Source organism: Salvelinus sp. IW2-2015, unplaced genomic scaffold (assembly GCF_002910315.2).
Source record: "Salvelinus sp. IW2-2015 unplaced genomic scaffold, ASM291031v2 Un_scaffold2246, whole genome shotgun sequence".
NCBI lineage: Eukaryota > Metazoa > Chordata > Actinopteri > Salmoniformes > Salmonidae > Salvelinus > Salvelinus sp. IW2-2015.
In genome coordinates this window covers 90,128-97,118 of record NW_019943575.1, presented here as the reverse complement: position 1 = coordinate 97,118, position 6,991 = coordinate 90,128, and positions in this window count along the sequence as shown.

Below are 6,991 nucleotides of genomic sequence, written 5' to 3'. Positions count from 1 at the left end.
CAAGAAACCGAGCCTGGGAGGCATCGAGTCTCTGATATCCATGAGCAAGCATCTGTTTAACAGCAGAATGTCAGCCGTCCCTAACGGCACCATCCTGAGCGAGGCGTGTTTCAGGGGCAAGCTTGGAGCCTTCATCGCTGTCATCACCTCTCTCATTGTGGGGTTTCTGACCATCCCTAACACCATCTGTACTTCATCAACAACAAGCACGGTACGAGAACCACGGGCAAGCTGGACGCAGACTCCACGTCGTCACCTCCTTCCGAGGGCAGACCCGACTACGAGTACGCTTACATCCACTCGGGGATAGCCCTCATCACGCTCGGGTGCCAGCATGGTCGTGAGTATAGTGCTCAGGTACTTCGCATCCAAGAGCAAACGGAAAATGGACGACTCCGAGGGCTCCTACAGGGGTCCGGAGTCCACCAAGAGCACCAGGACCGTGCTGGCGTACCTCATCCAGATGAACACTGAGCTGTTTATGGCTGTGATCGCGGGCTGCATGGAATTGTACTGACCTGTACTGACCTCTGATCAGCGATGCTCAGGGGCTGCATAACATGGAGTGTGCTATCGCCGTGTTCAACATCATAATCTACATCATGTACGTGGTGACCATGGTGCTGACTTCGACRGTCCTAAAGGGGAAGCATGAAATAATCCCGGTTGATGTTCAGAGAGACATCCCGGAGGCTGTGACCATACCGTCCTCAYCTCGAGACTACATGAGCAGAAGCATCAACCCTTACAATTCACAATCCAGCTTCATGTAAGGAACTCAAGCCTCTCTAACATCTCCGCCTCCGCCTGAGCTGAGAAACAAAGGGAGCCTAGAGCTGGAACGCACCCGAACCGCACGCCCTACAGGCTGACAGCCTGCAGGTCTCCGGAGAAGTTGGTAAATTGTTATGGCTATTATTATAATTTTCAAGGAACTCTGAGTATGTCGTGTGTTGTGGTTACAGCCCAGTTGTCAGGAGCTGCATCWGCAATACACAAAAGCAGCTGACCTGACCCGGTGCTTCAGAAGAAATTAAAACAATGTCTACAGCAGTCTCTCCAGGATAGACCCTACGRCTCCTTCYAATGAGTTGTTATGTAACACGTTTTCTTTGTCTTTTTTTTATTAGTTCTTTGAACTGAATAATACACTGGCCACAACAAGGGAACAATCYTCCAAATAGCAGAATAGGCTCCTGTGTGATTGGYCGATCCCCCTTTGTGTTTTCTCACTTGTCACAGCGATATAGARGTGTGTGTCGTGGATCAACCTGTGGTATCTATGTGAATAAATGACAAGGACCCAATTTCTTTGAGTCTGGTCTCTCTTTATTGACACACGTTCAACAGAAAAMAATATGAATAGGAACATAGAAAATATTCACAGGTTTAGGTCCATATGAAACCGTACAGTTGTCCGGACCATATAGCTGCTACACTTCACTTCTTTATTACAACCAGCGAAGCGTTGCAGATATGGCAGTGGTAAACTGTAAACATTTTTGAAGAAAGGGTAAATGCAGCAGCCCACCAGGCATCTAGCGAATGATAGAGATGCGRGTTATTACTTTCATAATGACAACTGGGTACCACAGAAATGAGAAAATAATCATATCAAGACTATCAGTGGAGTCGGCAGTGGAATATGAGGAGCAGAATGAATGGTTTCCGGAGTCTGAATCCAACATGGTTGTGATGAACAATGTAATCAAAGAGACATACAGTCAAAATAGGGGTTGTGAGAGTGTGAGAGGACTATCTGTGCATCAGAGATAGATAAGTGTTATCTAGGTAACTTCCCACTACAATCACCCTTCCTATCAAGCTGACTACTCTTGTGCACTGTCACAGTGTAGTGCACATCACCGTTCAGGCGCTTTATATCAGACTCGTCCACGACACCACCGACGTGACTGGGTACGGAGCGAGGATCGAGTTGAGAAGAATGTGAATGAGAAAAAGAACAAAACCAAGAAGAAAACAACAAGAGAGGCAGGCTTGTCACATTGGGTCGCAGCCGACACCGAAAGGTTCYGAAGGAGGCTACACCAGTTAGAGCCCACAATATCTAGATGTTTATACGAGGGTCACCGGGACCACATGAGGAACTATATAACGGTTAACTTCACTGGGGCAGCATTCGGAATTTTGGATGAAAAGCGTGTCTAAAGTAAACTGCCTGCTACTAAGGCCCAGAAGATAGGATATATATATAATTAGTAGATTTGGATATYAAACACTCTAAAGTTTCCAAAACTGTTAAAATAATGTTTGTGAGTATAACACAACTGATATGGCAGGCAAAAACTCGAGGAAAATCCTACTCTGACAACTCGCTCCCCGTTCTCACCAAACCCCTCAGATAACCGAAGCAGACCTCCTATCCTCTCCTCCCTAGTAACCCGCCATCTACCCCAGGATCCAACCGAATCGACTAACGCAATGGCCACTTGGTACAACTGCCTCCTCCTGAAGAATAGGACTCTGACAGATCACGAGAAGGCAAACCTGGACCGTGTCAACGTGAGATCCGTCATCCACAACAGAGTTGATGTAATGATAGGACCCAAGGACAGTCCCTTCACCAGACACATGTACGTGGAGTTGGCGCACTACCACAATCTCAACGCCCTATTAGCCATGATCGCGTGCTACGTCTACCCGACAGTGAAAAGCTTGTACGACTATCCTGTGAGACACGTGCAATTTGCAGCAGCGCAGCGAGTCGTCCACGCATCATGATCAGCTGTCAATTGCAGGGAGGAGAGGACAAGAGTAAGGGAAAGAAAAGACAAGCCAAGAGACGTCATGACAAGAGAAGCCTAAAAGTAAAGAAGATGATCGTCATCACAGTACATCCACCAGTGGAAGGAAATGTTTGACCTGGACCTTGGACCCATAGGTACGTTCAGTGAGCCTTCATGCTGTTACACGGCAAACAGCCATCGTTGGAAACAAGCAACCCCACAAGATTGACTTGACCGCGATCTAGCAACAGCTGAGCCTCATCTCTTGAATCATGACACCGTGCCTGTAAAGCATGTACTATGACAATGAAAACGAATACATAATAAATAACTGAACAGTCTATTGAACACGGCGGTGTCTCTCATTTCATTGAGTATGTGTATCTATCCCTACATCTGTCTCTCCGTCACTACTATGCAAGGCATACCGCGCAGTGTTTCATATACCACATAGGATAGTTGTTACACTCGCATGAGTTACAGAGGAGCAGTAGCAATCTGCATTAATTTCCAAGTTGTAGTGACAGGCTGAAGTTAGTGTTTACACTGGGAGGGAAATATAGAATGTCTCCCTTGACAGATACAATTTCAATAGTCATTCTTGCCAAGCAACTCTCCCAATTCACTCTGCGAACCGGGGATATGTGATGAATGCAATACATCTAACAATTGCGAGAGTGATTCAGTGGCATAAAGTGTAGTTACAGAGAGAGTTTGAGAGAGAAGAGAATAGCAAATTAAATGTGCCCCWTGAGCGTTTGYGTATTKATTTTAAAAACGCCCCGCACCCCCTGTGCCTAACCCTAACCCAAACTAACCGTGGGAAGGAGTTTGATCGTGACACCTAGGGAAAGTGTTTCATTCTACCAGCCAATTGTAGACCTGTATCTCTTTGACTCAACTCATTGTTCATTTCACACTTGTAATGATGTCAGAGGAGAGTGGTATAGAAACCGACAATAGCGAGCTCAGCCCGGTAGGATACACATGATTATATCCTAAGTTACACACACCTTATTTATACAACATGCTAATCGTAATATTTTATCTTGTACGGTTCTGACGGCTAATCTCCACTCCACAGGCATCTACCATAACCCTGACCCGTTCTGTAGGTACACAGATAGACTGTGAATGATGATTTCGATCACGTTTCATGCACTGTTATACCATGTCTATGTAATATTTCTATCCCATGCATATAATACACATCTCAGGAGAGCAATTACATACTATCCTCTGACGGAGAGGGACCTGAAAACCCTGTGGTACAACATGAGCGTACYCTGTTGCCCCCGGAGGTCCCCAACCATGCCCCAGCTGAACAGTGGAGAAGATGACATGGTAGATCTGMAAATGTATAAGGTGATGACACTTTGCCTGTGTGTATGGCCTCTTGGTAATGTGATTATTTGTCTTTCAAGTACATGGCCGATGACGAGGAAGAGCAGGGGGATGACGATGTTCCACTGTAGTGAGGAACTAAAGGAGAAGACACGTTTTATTCCTTTCTGGGCTCAATAAAGTTCATGTTCTTTGGAAATGAATGCTGCCCCTGCTTCCCTGGTTGTGGACAGTGACGTTTGGGTATGGATTTATTGACAAAGTGAATGCTTCTAATGTACTCTGTCAATAAACGTGAATGATCATTCGGTTTCAGAAATACTTTGTCTTTATTCACATTGATATGGGCATTGATGACTACAACACAAGGACTTTTGAAATGACATAGTGAAACAGGGATAGAACAGTGATTACATATGCTACCACTTCCATTTGTAGTAATCTACAGATTTCTTGTCGACTCTGTGACACGCGGTGGACCTTCATGTCTTCATCCCCGAGCTCGGGTTGCTTGCATCGCGGAACAGGGTCGAGTTGCAAAGGTCACTATTTCACCATGCGGATGGAAGACAGTACACTTGTGATCTCGGAGAAGCGTGCACTTGTCCCAAGCGTAAACCCAACGTATCAAACGTCACCTTGAATCTCTTTCCCTTGGCAGTTACAATCTTGAACAGGTATCCCAAACTCTCGTCATCCATATAGCCATTGCTGCACCCGGGTCGGCGTACAGTTTTTCCTTCATTCGTAGATGCTGTATCACTTCACGGTGCTCGGGTGACCTTTCGGAACTGCCGTATGAAGCTCCCCACCATGCACCTTTCAGCCCTTTATCATCTAACACATCTCTCCACTATATGTGTCACAGAAAAGTAGTCAGGGTTATGAGGTATTTTCCTCCGTCTAGCAGCAAGTGCCCTTCTCCCAGTTTACAAACGAGATCTCTTATAATGTCAATAGGATTTGAAAATTCACCTTGTACCAAGTCGTTACATATGTAACTGCCTCGATGGATGAACACAGCAAATGTCACGACTGCGTCGTTGGTCTTCACCGTAACCGAACACACACTCTCCGGGCGTGTCACCAAAGTGTGCTGCGATGACAATATCTCCACGTGAATCTTAGGTGTATCCATGAAAGAGCTAATCTGCTCTTCAGAGACCGAGCCCCACCAGCTGTTCAGTAGTGACCAATTAAGCTTACGTTGCATCTGCTATTTTTGTCTCGCATCTTCCTCAGCACCAACCGTGTCGTCAACCTCGTCGTTGTCGTAAACCTTGTCGTCGTCCAGAAGGTTGTTGTTGGAATTGTATTGGTGACGAGTTTCGGCTTCGTGGTCCCTGGTATCCTCCAAGTCATCACCCGGAGTTTCGTGTTCATGCTCATCGTCCTCTTGCCAGTATCCGGGATCATCCTCACACATTCAATCATTGTTTTCACTGGACCTTGTTGCTCGCCAAGCTCTCTCAGAATCGGGCGAGTTGGAGCTGAAGACTTGAATGTGTGTGGTGTAACACTGTTCCCACTTGCAGCTACTTTGCAGTAACCATACAAGACTGCATCTGAGGCCTCTTGACGCAAAACAACTGTCTCATAATGGTTCCCACGATTCTCCAAATAAATCCACTTGTTAGACACCTGTAAACCGTTACAACTGTATTCAGTTGGTGTAGTATGTATATATGCTTACACCCAAACAATCTGCTGCTGCTTGAATCTCCACTTCGGTCACCCAACTACCTAGAGAGCTCATTTTGGATTTACTAATATGTTCTGACACTGAACGGTAACCCATTCTCAAAATGCTCCTATATGTACCATCGTTGCTTTCTAGCTGCTTCACCACGACATTTCGAATTGTTCCATGATACTCATCTATACTCATCTGTACCACACACCGCTTCACTGACGCTCTCCTTTTTTTTTACATTCTTACAAGGAGCCCCTAACTCACCAGCAGCTGTAAAGATTACAGACTGCTGCTTGCACTGCACCTTCAGCCTCTTGCACAGAAGCTGCGCAACTGCAGCTCTAACAGGGTTGAGCTGCAGCTCTCTACATTTGTTGCCACTAACAAACTCAACGTCTGAGTCATCGCTACTGTCATTCCCCTTTCTCGTATCATAATACCTGAGTGTATCGAAACACGCTGATGTAACATGTGCCATTATTCACTCTATTCTGCGTTGGAGTGCCTTTGCTACTGTCATTAATATATTGTGTTGGGCACCTATCGCCAAGGACCCCTGCATCCTGTACAGAATGTCTCCACATTCCCTGAGTTGTGGACTGTGTGCGTTTTGGTATGGATTTTAAAATGCCCCCCTCCAAGACTAACTTACCTAGTTGTGGACAGTTGTTCATTTTTCCACAACTTTGGAAGTATTACTTGGGTTTCATTGTCCATTTGGAAGACCCATTTGTGACCAAGCTTAACTTCCTGACTGATGTTTTCAGATTTTGCTTCAATATATCCACATAATTTTCCTGCCTCATGATGCCATCTATTTTGTGAAGTGCACCAATCCCTCCAGCAGCAAAGCACCCCCACAGCATGATGCTGCCACACCCGTGCTTCACGGTTGAATGGTGTCCTTCAGCTTGCAAGCCTCCCCTTTTTCCTCCAAACATAACGATGGTCATTATGCCAAACAGTTTTTTTTTGTTTCATCAAACCAGAGTACAATTCTCCAAAAAGTACAATCTTTGTCCCCATGTGCAGTTGCAAACTGTATTCTAGATTTTTATGACGGTTTTGGAGCAGTCCTTGCTTGCTGAGCGGCCTTTCAGGTTATGTCGATATAGGACTCGTTTTACTGTGGATGTAGATAATTTTTGTACCTGTTTCCTCCAGCATCTTCACAAGGTCCTTTGCTGATGTTCTGGGATTAATTTGC